Consider the following 12,740-nt stretch of genomic DNA (forward strand, 5'->3'; position numbering starts at 1 on the left):
CGCCTGTCTCATACATCTTGCTCACCAGATGCTAGAGTTTTGTCATGACTGGCTCTCCCAAGGCCATCAGTAGTTCTAATGGTATGTTGTCTACTCCCGTGGCCTTGTTTCGACTCAGGTCTTTCAGTGCTCTGTCAAACTCTTCACGCAGTATCTTATCTCCCATTTCATCTTCATCTACATCCTCTTCCATTTCCATAATATTGTCCTCAAGTACATCGCCCTTGTATAAACCCTCTATATACTCCTTCCACCTTTCTGCCTTCCCTTCTTTGCTTAGAACTGGGTTGCCATCTGAGCTCTTGATATTCATACAAGTGGTTTTCTTCTCTCCAAAGGTCTCTTTAATTTTCCTGTAGGCAGTATCTATCTTACCCCTAGTGAGACAAGCTTCTACATCCTTACATTTGTCCTCTAGCCATCCCTGCTTAGCCATTTTGCACTCTCTGTCGATCTCATTTTTGAGACGTTTGCATTCCCTTTTGCCTGCTTCATTTACTGCATTTTTATATTTTCTCCTTTCATCAATTTAATTCAATATTTCTTCTGTTACCCAAGAATTTCTATTAGCCCTCTTCTTTTTACCTACTTGATCCTCTGCTGCCTTCACTACTTCATCCCTCAGAGCTACCCATTCTTCTTCTACTGTATTTCTCTCCCCCATTCCTGTCAATTGTTCCCTTATGCTCTCCCTGAAACTCTCTACAACCTCTGGTTCTTTCAGTTTATCCAGGTCCCATCTCCTTAAATTCCCACCTATTTGCAGTTTCTTCAGTTTCAATCTGCAGTTCATAACCAATAGATTGTGGTCAGAAACCACATCTGCCCCTGGAAATGTCTTACAATTTAAAACGTGGTTCCTAAATCTCTGTCTTACCATTATATAATCTATCTGATACCTATTAGTATCTCCAGGATTCTTCCAGGTATACAACCTTCTTTTATGATTCTTGAACCAAGTGTTAGCTATGATTAAGTTATGCTGTGTGCAAAATTCTACAAGGCGGCTTCCTCTTTCATTTCTTCCCCCCAATACATATTCACCTACTATGTTTCCTTCTCTCCCTTTTCCTACTGACGAATTCCAGTCACCCATGACTATTAAATTTTCGTCTCCCTTCACTACCTGAATAATTTCTTTTATCTCGTCATACATTTCATCAATTTCTTCATCATCTGCAGAGCTAGTTGGCATATAAACTTGTACTACTGTAGTAGGTTTTGGCTTTGTGTCTATCTTGGCCACAATAATGCGTTCACTATGCTGTTTGTAGGAGCTAACCCGCACTCCTATTTTTTATTCATTATTAAACCTACTCCTGCATTACCACTATTTGATTTTGTATTTATAACCCTGTAATCACCTAAACAGAAGTCTTGTTCCTCCTGCCACCGAACTTCACTAATTCCCACTATATCTAACTTTAACCTATCCATTTCCCTTTTTAAATTTTCTAACCTACCTGCCCGATTAAGGGATCTGACATTCCACGCTCCGATCCGTAGAATGCCAGTTTTCTTTCTCCTGATAACGACGTCCTCTTGAGTAGTCCCCGCCCGGAGATCTGAATGGGGGACTATTTTACCTCCGGAATATTTTACCCAAGAGGACGCCATTATCATTTAATGATACAGTATAGCTGCATGTCCTCGGGAAAAATTACGGCTGTAGTTTCCCCTTGCTTTCAGCCGTTCGCAGTACCAGCACAGTAAGGCCGTTTCGGTTAGTGTTACAAGGCCAGACCAGTCAATCATCCAGACTGTTGCCCCTGCAACTACTGAAAAGGCTGCGCCCCTCTTCAGGAACCACATGTTTGTCTGGCCTCTCAACAGATACCCCTCCGTTGTGATTGCGCCTACGGTACGGCCATCTGTATCGCTGAGGCACGCAAGCCTCCCCACCAACGGCAAGGTCCATGGTTCATGGGGGAAGTATTTTATGATTGGGAACTGGAAATCGATTGCAGGGAAGGGAAGAAAAGGAAAAATAGTAGGTCAATATGGACTGGGGATAAGGAATGAAAAAGGAACCCGCCTGCTAGAATTTCGCATGGAGCGTTATTTAATCATCACTAACACTTGGTTTAAGAATCATGAAAGAAGATTGTATACGTGGAATGGACCTGAAGACACCGGTATATATCAGATTAATTATATAATGGTCATAAGGACCTTTAGGAACCCGATTTTAAATTATAAGTCATTTCCAGGGATATATGTGGACTCTGACCACAATTCATTGGCTACGAACTGTAAATTAAAACTGAGGATAAGTTGAAAAAAGGTAGGAAGTTAAGGAGATGGGATCTGGATAAGCTGAATGAACCAGAGGTTGTTGAAAGTTTCAGAGTGAGCATTAGGCAACAGCTGACTAGAACAAGGGAAAGGAAAACAGTGTAAGACGAATCGGTAGCTTTAAGAGATGAAATAGTGAAGGTTAGCAAAGGAAGAAGTTGCTCAAAAGACAAGGCACACTTGGATAAGAGATACTGAATTTCACTGATGAAAGGAGAAAACTTAAAATTGCAGGTAATGAAGTAGGCGAAAGGTAATAAAAAGTTTAAAATATGAGATTGACAGGAAGTGCAAAATTGTTAAGCAGAAAAGGCTAAAGGATAAGTGTAAGGATTTAGAAGCAAATAACACTACGGGAAAGATAGTTACCGTCTGCAGGAAAATTAAAGACACCTTTGGGGAAAAGAGACGCTGCTGTATGAATATCAAGAGCTCAGATGTAAAACCAGTCCTGAGCAAAGATGGCAGAGCTGAAATGTGGAAGGAGTATACAGAGGGTCTACACAAGGGAGACACATTTGGGGGCAATATTATAGAAAGGGGAGTGGACGGAGCTCAAGATGAGATGGGAAATATGATACTGCGTTATGAATTTGACAAAGCACTGAAGAACCTAAGTTGAAACAATACCACAGGAGTAGACAATATTCCGTTAGATCTACTGATAGTCTTGGGACGATCAGCAATGACAAAGCCCTTCCATCTAGTGAGTAAGATGTTTGAGACAGACAAAATACCCTGAGATTTCAAGAAGAATGTAATATTTGCAATTGCAAAGAAAGAAGGTGCTGACAGGTGTGATAAATGCCGAACAGTTGGTTCATTAAACCACAACTGTCAAATACTGACACGAATTCTGTAAAGAACTATGAAAAACTTGTGGAAGCCGATCTCAGGGAAGATCAGTTTGGATTCCGGAGAAATGTAGGACTACGAGAGGCAATACTGATACTTTGGCTACTCACAGAAGATATGTCAAGGAAAGGAAGACCTACGTTTCTAGCATTTATACACTTAGCGAAAACTTTTGCAATGTTACAGAATTGTTAAGGCTTTCGTGTCCACTTGTTGACAAACTGCCTATTGGCCTCTATCTCGGGTTCTTCGGCCGACGTTCGTCTGATTATTTTACTGATGTTTCGCCAGCACGAGTGGCTGGCATTGTCAAGGTTCCACTCTCCATTACCGGTGGTGAACTGGAGCCGAGCTCGCGACCGCAGACTATATGTACCTGGCGCGTCTAGCCCGCCCGGTTGGCCGTGCGGTCTAACGCACGGCTTTCCAAGCGGGAAGGAGCGCCTGGTCCCCGGCACGAATCCGCCCGGCGGATTTGTGTCGAGGTCCGGTGAACCGGCCAGTCTGTGGATGGGTTTTAGGCGGCTTTCCATCTGCCTCGGCGAATGCAGGCTGGTTCCCCTTATTCCGGCTCAGTTACACTATATCGGCGATATCTGCGCAAACAAGTTCTCCACGTACGCGTACTCCACCGTTACTCTACCACGCAAACATAGGGGTTACACTCGTCTGGTGTGAGACAATCCCGGGGGGGGGGGGGGGGGGGGGGGTCCACCGGGGGCCGAACCGCACAATTACCCTGGGTTCGATGTGGGGCGGCGGAGGGGTGTAATGGACTGCGGTAGTCGTCATGGGGTTGTGGACCACTGCGGCTGCGGCGGGGACGGAGCCTCTCCGTCGTTTCTGGGTCCCCGGTTAACATACAATACAATACAATACAATACGTGGCGTGCTAACGTCCGAGGGCTTCTCCGCGGTCATTTCCGGTGCGGTTCTCTCTTGCTATCTGAGACGGTCGTTCGCTGCAGTACGGGAAGGCAGGATCCGTTTACCTTCAGGCTTTCTATTTTCTTGTTGAAGCTATTCCCGTGTTTGTGTATTTCTACATCTTCTCTGAACAAGCTAGTGTGATAGTGCCTCTCTACAGCCAGAGCTTTCGTGCCGGTGAATTTTATTACATTGTCGGTCAGGGCGTGCTCTGCCACGGCCGATTTCTCCACCTGTGCTAACCCGCAAAGTTTCTTATGTTCTTTGATCCTGCTGTTGATTGATCGTCCAGTCTTTCAGACACAGACATTTCCGCATGTGTATGGTAAGCGGTATATTCCCGACATTTCAAGTGGGTCCCTTTTATCCATTGCCTATCTAAGACATTCTTTGATCTTCGTTGTCGGTTTGAAAATTGTCTTTACGCCGCGTTTGTGCAATATACGGCCGATTCTGTCCGTCACTCTGGGATGTATGGCAGAAAGGCCGTACCCGATATTTCTTGTTCTGATTTTTTACTTCTCCGACTTTTTGGCTGTGTTACACTTCTAATATAATTTGTGGAGTACCCATTGCTCCTCAGAACACTTTCCAGGTGTTGCATTTCACGTTTGAAGTGCTGCGGCTCACATATTCGTCATGCTCTCTTTACGAGCGTATGAATCATGCCTCTTTTCTGGCTCGGGTGGTGGTTTGATAGTTTGTGCAAGTATCTTTCCGTGTGTGTGTGGGTTTTTGGTACACGCTATGTCCCAGGTTTTCGCCATCCCTTGTGACCAGCATATCTAGAAATGGTAGTTTTTTGTCCTTTTCCTGCCATGGTAAATTCTGTGTTGGCGTGGAGGCTGTTCTAGCGTCTTAGGAAATCACTGAGCTGTTCTTCACCACGGCTCTACGCAACGAAAGTATCATCGACGTATCTGTACCACACCTTAGGTTTACAAGTCGCCTAAAATTTCTACATGGCCGAGTTTAGCCCTCTTTTCCTCTATGTGTAAGACTTGTACATCTATTATGTATTTGTGGTTTGTGTTAAGGACGTGTTTCGCAAAGGCTGAATCAGGCTTCTTCAATCTCCAGCATCTATGAAGTTCTTTAAGCCTGGTGCAGACTGACCTCCCCGTCTGTTCAACGTTGCAAGACTTACACTCTCACAATGTGATCTTATAAACCCCAATTTCCGCGATGCCTCGTTGTTTGTCTTTTGCATTGAACAAGAAACTAGCTCTTGCATAACGGACGTAGGGAAGCAGAAAGAAGTAAAACTTTTGGCCTCAATCCATCAGTAGACAAGAAGTTCTTGGCTGATGCATAACTTTACTCCTAAGTATGTTTAGTCATGCTACTGCAATAGCTGAAATGTGTAATTCCATATTTAATTTGTCAAAATGGCCATTGAAGTAATTTTACATTAAGCCAAGGATAGATATGCTAAGAAGTTTAGATGATAATATTTGCCTTATCATCATGTTTATTTTGCATTATCATCCATAGAAACAGTAATGTACTTGAAAATGGGTTAGTAACCCGAAACCTAGGTTTTGCAGTAACCATAATAAAATTTGTGAAATAAGTAAAAAAACAGCGTTTGTTTAGTTCATTTACAATCTTTCACCAAGACATCCACAGTTTATTCGACCGTCTCCACTAAACAGAAAAGAGTTAATATAAATCACGGACCAACTGCACTTTAGGTACACTACTAGATTAACAAATCAGTGGATGACGGATTTCAGAGACAGTCATACGTAGGTGGATAATGAAATAGTAGCAGCCGTCAATCGTATGGTATCAGACGTTACTGTAGGCGTCCATATTATTATTCCAAGCTGGTGATTATTTACGAAGGCCAAATAAATGGGTTGCAATAGGCTTCGTTAACTACTCAGTCACCAAGACCAATATACGTATGGAGGAGCTTGCTTTACACAGCACGACGTTGGAATTAATTTCGGCACAAATATCAACTAAGTTTCAAAACTAATTACGCATTATGTTATACCACTTATAACTAGAGAATTGACGAAAGACCCTTTAATTATACCAAATTGTTATTTCACTTAAGTCCTTAGACACAGAAGAGGAAGAGTGATGTCCTCGATAACGTTATTAGTTTGACTGTTTATACGGCAGAAAGTTTTAAACAGCTAGTCTATTCGCTGATCAGTTCTTTTGGTCATTATCGTAATTTGTTTACTTTATTCCATCGACGTTGTTCTACACGCTTAAGGCAGGTAGACCTGCTTCACGAGAAGCTTTCTTTACAGCCTCACTTAACGCTTTCAAGTTATTAGCAAAAACACAAAAATAAACAAGAACAAATTTTTGTTTAAAAGAGGGTGAAATTTATGTTTGGAAGTGGGAACTATTTTAATTTTAAACAAGAAAGAATTATAATATTAAAGAAGGAAGAATTTATTTTATTTATTTTATTTATTGATTTATTTAACCTGGCAAGATAAGGGCCATCAGGCCCTCTCTTACATCTAACCAGGCATTCTACTTATTTTACATTCATATGTTTTAGTAGGCATGTTAAACTACATCTAGTACAAGAATTTAGCATAATAGGAAGGAAATATTTTAATGAACGAAAAACTGAAGTTCTCGAAGGATGAAATATAATTTCGTGAGGAAAGTTTTATCTTGCTGAACATAAAATATTACGTGTTCAATTTTGTTTGCCAGAGTAAAGAAGGTTAGTTTGAAAAGTGAAATAAATTTTTATTTCCCGAGGAAGAATTCCAAGGAGAATCGCCGGAAGAGGTTGCCTTAGAGCCTGCACCGTGGAAGGCAAACCAGGAGAGTGAAAGGCTGGGACAAAGGAGAGGATGGAAACCTTTCAAAAATTATAACAAAACGTGAAACTCTAGAAAGAAATGGGATAGAACATACGTAAGAGATACCCTGAGTAGCGACACGAATTGGGCTCAGCCACTCCATGCAGCTTTTAGTCAATTGTTGGCTATAGCAGCAGACTCGGATTCACTAACTTCCTCCCCTAAAGATCGAATAATCAGCATAAATGTACAGCATAGAAATGCAATACGCTACGGAAACCGCTGCACTGGAGACAGGAAAAGCGTATTCGCGGGAAAATGCAGTACTCTTAAACAATCGCGTACTAAGCTTTTACTTTCAAAAAACTACAGTGCCACTGCTAACTAGAATGATTTTCTCGTAATGGAAGGAAGCATGGAAGAAACAGAACCTACTGGACGTAAGTCAGTTTGCTTTCAGAAGAGGAGATTGTATAAAACTATTGATACTGACGTAGGGCTTTATAATAGAAAAGTCAGTAAATATTCCTAGTAATTACGGACGCAGACAGAGGTTCAGTAGTGTGAACTGGACCAACATCATAGACGAGTGGGGCTAACGTAGCGAATCACCTGAAGGACCTGTAACACCAAACAAAAGTAAATGGTATTACGTCAAAAGGAATAAAGACATGTACATATTAAGGTGAGCTGGATCTTATCCCCACTGTTTTTTAACTTGTAAGTCGAACAAACACTAAAACGAAGTAATTATTTGCTGTTTATTTTTAATATTATCCAGATACTAAAACACATACGGTCACTATATTTACACAAAATCAAAAGTGTAATATTATATTTATTTGTGGGAACAAGAAATTACATGAAAGAAAAGAAATCTCCTTCGTTAGTGTGACGCTGTGGCACATGGTGCACGTCTATAATCCAGAAGGCACATTACCTGCTATTCCTCTGTGTCTCACGACTACATCAAATTCTTTAATTTACAATTTTACACTACATCACACGTAACTAATCCACGAAACTGGATTTAATGAGTTTTTTCTGTGTGTTAGCTGGGCCGAACCTCGTAAGATTTATGTTACTACTCCAGAGACTAAGATATCGGCATGAAGATTTTATTTTTGTAGGTGGCCGTACCGAAAACTTATTGACTATTGTAGCATGACGCAGTTTTGCAATGTTATTCTCGTTGTGTTGCATGTATCTGAAAGGATTTTGTAACATCTACGCACCGAAATCAACTGAAATTTTGAAAGTGCAAGAGTAAAAGTTGAAATGAACAACAGTCAATTTAAAATCAAGCAAGCAGATGAAAATAGCATAACCACGTAACTGTTCAACAAACATGTTTTTTATTAATTGAGTCAAAGTTTCAAACATGTCAATCCCAACCAGAATGATCATTCACATTCTTTGCACCGTACTATAAATCATGTCACACCTTGCAGATGATTCATTGCGCAATAGTGACTTCTGGAGGAAGCTTGTCCTAGTGCCTGATTAAAACTCAATTCTTTTCCGTGCACTTGATGAGAAGTTTGTGAATTATGGACAGAAAATTGATCGATCTACAGGTTTTTGCAACATTGCATAGGAGCAGCACACATCTTTTCAGAATTTTTTTTGCCTCTATTAACAACTGGACGGTATTAAGTAGGCTTCTCGTGATGTTGGACTTCCTCTCTCTAGGACGCATCGACGGAATTTAATAAGTGAAACCTCATCTTCTTCCTAAAATAATGATCAAACAGATACACATCCTTCTTACAGGGTACAATTATTGAACTATATGAAATAAAAGCACCATCGCTTCTGAACGGTTTGGATTAGGACGTTTAAACTGCACGGTTGGCCGCAGGGCATGATGGGACTTAGTACGCGCTTGGTTTGGTTTAGCTCACTTTCATTTTGATGGGTTCGTCAATGAACAAAATTGGCTCATATGGCGTACTGAGAATCCGCATTTCGCAATCGAGAAGTCTCTTCACCATTAACGGGCGACTGTGTGGTGTGCAATGTCCAGTCACGGAATACTCGGTGCGATATTCCTTGATGGCACGGTGGCTACCGAACGGTACGCGAAGATTTTGGAAGATGATTTGATCCCCGTTATTCAAAGCGACCCTGATTTCAACAAGGTGTGGTTCATGGAAGGCGGAGCTCGACCTCATCGAAACAGGAGAGTGTTTCGTGCCCTGGAGAAACACTTTGGGCACCGCATTCTGCGTTACCCACAGGGCATTGGCATGGGCCTTGCTTGGCCGCCATATTCTCCTGATCTGAACACATGCGACTCCCTTTTGGGGGGATATATTACAGACAAGGTGTACAGCAACGATCCCAAAACTATTGCTGACCTGAAAACAGCCATTCAGGAGGTCATCGGCAGAATCGATGTTCCGACACTTCAATGGGCCACGCAGAATTTCGCTATTCGTTTGAGCCACACCATAGCCAATGATGACAGGTACATCGAACATGTCATAACCTAAATCCGAATATCTGTAGTGACGTTTACATGTTGAATAAAGTGTGTGCACGCTGTAGTTTGTAACTAATGTACGTTGTTTTCATATAGTTCAACAATTGTCTCTGTGTATAGTACGCAGTGTTTTTGCTTCGTCCACCTCATTTTCTTTAGAACACATTGTGGAAACAGTCCTTAAAAAAAAAGATGAACATTTTACTGTCATTTCTTCCACTAAGCCTCTTGATATCCATTTTTAATTTAATTTGAAGTTGTGCTCAGCTGGAAATTAATTCCACAGTTATTTATATTAGTGTTCTGTGGTTATGGATGTATTGTTTTGTGTATTCACTACTGACAGTTAACTTCTTTAATGAATGTAAATTCTTTGCTGTTTATGAATATACCATTATTCGTAACATCTTTGTCAGTAATGATAGAGAATGTGCTAATAACCCGAGACATGTCGCAAAAATCAATAATTATTATAAAAATTATGTCTTTATGATGTAATTAAGTTTCACCAGATACCTATAGTGAAATCAAGATAAATTATTCTTTACTCTTGTGATATTTGTGTGTGTGTGTGTGTGAGTGTGTGTGTGTGTGTGTGAGAGAGAGAGAGAGAGAGACAGAGAGAGACAGAGAGAGAGAGAGGCAGATTATGAAGAAGATAAGAATCTGAGGGGTAATAAACAAGGAAATTAAGTAAACCATGAGACAATGAGTGGTGCACACAGGCAATGATGAAATTGAGAATGAGAGAGAGAGAGAGAGTTATTTTGATGGCGAGGGGGTGAGGGTAATTAAAAGGAACAGGTTTATATTATTATGTTTAAGGGAAAGCTTGGGCTGCGCAGAGTTCAGACTGTATGTTAGTTATACTCGACTCTAAATAGTATGTTACAAGCAGTGATACCTTCGCTGTCGTACATGTAAGTGGGGGTGTATTTACAGTAGCCCACACCAAGAAGAAGACAGTTATTAGTAACGTAGCAAGGGGTTGCACACGTTTACAAAAGAATAGGGATATATTTGCCTTGCCTAAGGACGGGAGGAATTTCACTCATGAAGTAATAACACAAAAGGTTATACGAGTATTCATTGGAACCAAGTGGTGAGATGGGAAGACATGCACCGTTCGTGTTTGGGGGACGAAAGTGGCGGCCATTAGGTTTGATAGGCGGGGTGCAGTTTGCCCCGAATAGCGGACGGCCCACGTTACATTTTACACGCACCGGGACGCACTTGCGTTCACCGTGCGCCAACGGCCTTCCGTGGCCCAACCAGTTGCGGCTTTATCGGAAATCATTTCCCGGTCTTCCTGCCCTCGTATTCCTGGACTACCGCCATTGCATCCATATTGCCGCCTGCATGGGTTCGTCACCACACTCCCTCCCAACCCCTCTCGCCCCTTCCACCCTGTTCCTCTTTTTTTTTTTTTTTTTTTTTTTTTTTTTTTTTTATTTTGTAAGCAACACCGATCGGGCTGCGGGACGATTCGTTAATGAAATCGCGTCGGTTATCTCCGGACGGGATGGAGATGATAATGGGTGGTGTTTTATTTAATCGACTCATTTGGCTTCTGCCAATTTTTCTATTCGCCCGAAATGAAATGACTTCTGCGTCAAAAACGAGCTTTCGGCAAAGTGCATTACAAAAATTTTGCGCTCTACATTGTGATTTGGCGATACTGCAACGATTACGCGACACGACTTCTGCGAATGTTTTGTGGGGCCGCGAGGCCATTGGAGGATCGTATGCGTTTGCGATTCGCATTATCCAGTGCCACAACGCTGCCGATGAGTTACGGGAATGATGGACATTCAATGCCGCGCACAGGTGCGATTTACACTGGACGATAGCACCCTATATCGCAAACAGATGCAGCTGTGGGAAGCATAACTTTAGAGTGGTGCTATAGCTTCTTGACATTTCGCTTAATCGTGAAGAAAGAGGCAAATGAAAATTGTTATTATAGTTTTGAATATCCTAAACTGTACACGAGATATTGTACAAGTAAATACACTGCCGAAAAGAAAGGCGTGCCTACGAAATACTGTTTCAATTATGTGACCGGATTCGTGATTTCCTGTCAGAGAAGTCACACTTCGTAGCAACTGACGGAAAGTCATCGAGCAAAACAGAAGTAATTTCTGGCGTTCCACAAAGTATTGTTATAGGCGCTCTGCTGTTCCTTATCTGTTTAAATCATTTAAGAGACAATCTCAGCAGCCGTCTTAGTTGTTGGCACATGGTATTGTCGTTTATCGTCTAGTAAAGTCATCAGTAGATCGAAACAAATCGGAAAACGATTTAGAAAATATATCTGTACGGTGCGAAAATTGGCAATTGATACTAAATAATGAAAAGTGTGAGGTCATCGACATGATATCTAAAAGGAATACCTTAAAATTCGGTTACTCGATAAATCAGTCAAATCTAAAGGCCGTAGATTGAACTAAATACCTAGGAATTTCAATTACGAAGAACTTAAATTGGAAAGAACACAGAGAAAATGATGTAGGGAAGGCACTTCCAAGACTGTGTTTTATTGGCAAGGCACTTAGAAAATGCTAACAGATCTACTAAAGATACTGCCTACACTACGCTGGTCCTTTCTAATTTGGAGTACGCCCCCACGGTATGGGATCATTACCAGACAGGATTAACGGAGGAGATAGAGAAAGTTCAAAGAAGAACACCACGTTTTGTATTATCGACAAACAGCGGAGAGAGTGTCACTACCGTGATGCAGGATTTGGGGTGGACATCATTAAAGAAAGGCGATTCTGTTACAGCGGAGACTTCTAACGAAATTGAACCGCCAACATTCTCTTTCGAACGCGAAAAAATTTTGTTGACGCCAACCTTTATAGGGAGAAACGACCATCATAATAAAAGAAGGGAAATCAGAGCTCGCACGAAAAGATACAGGCATTCGTTTTTTCCGCGTACTGTTCGAGATTGGAATAATAGAGAATTATTGTGAAGGTGATTCGATGAACCCTATACCTGGCACTCAAGTACGATTTACAGAGTATCCACGTAAATGTATATGTAGATGTAGGGCAACACCCAAAAGGACTGTGTTTATTGCCACCAGAACATAGTATGTGCACGCTGAGGCGTTGTAGTATTAGCGTTTCATTTGTCACGCCCACAGGCAATCAGATGCTGCTCTGTTTTGACTCCGCAGGGAATGATTGTGCTGAGTTCGGAGATGAGCAGTGTTTGCAATATGAATTCAAGGGTAGAACCGTATCCCGCCGAAGAGTAAGTACTCCTGCAGAACAACTTCAGCCATTTGAACGGGGTCGTATTGTAGGCCTGAATGGACGTGTTAACGCGTTGCTGCCGTGTTCGGTGTATGGGTGGTGTGTCGCTGCATTCATCAGTGGTCTGTGGAACGT

General features: G+C 41.6%; 1 protein-coding gene across 1 annotated transcript in view; it reads left to right on the forward strand.

Moving 5' to 3' along the window:
• Nucleotides 1–12,740, forward strand: part of LOC126195022 (uncharacterized) — a 1,313,800-nt gene that overhangs the window by 151,402 nt on the left and 1,149,658 nt on the right. The gene's annotated exons all lie outside the window — the stretch shown is intronic.

This window comes from Schistocerca nitens, chromosome 7, assembly GCF_023898315.1.
Source record: "Schistocerca nitens isolate TAMUIC-IGC-003100 chromosome 7, iqSchNite1.1, whole genome shotgun sequence".
NCBI classification, from domain to species: Eukaryota; Metazoa; Arthropoda; class Insecta; order Orthoptera; family Acrididae; genus Schistocerca; species Schistocerca nitens.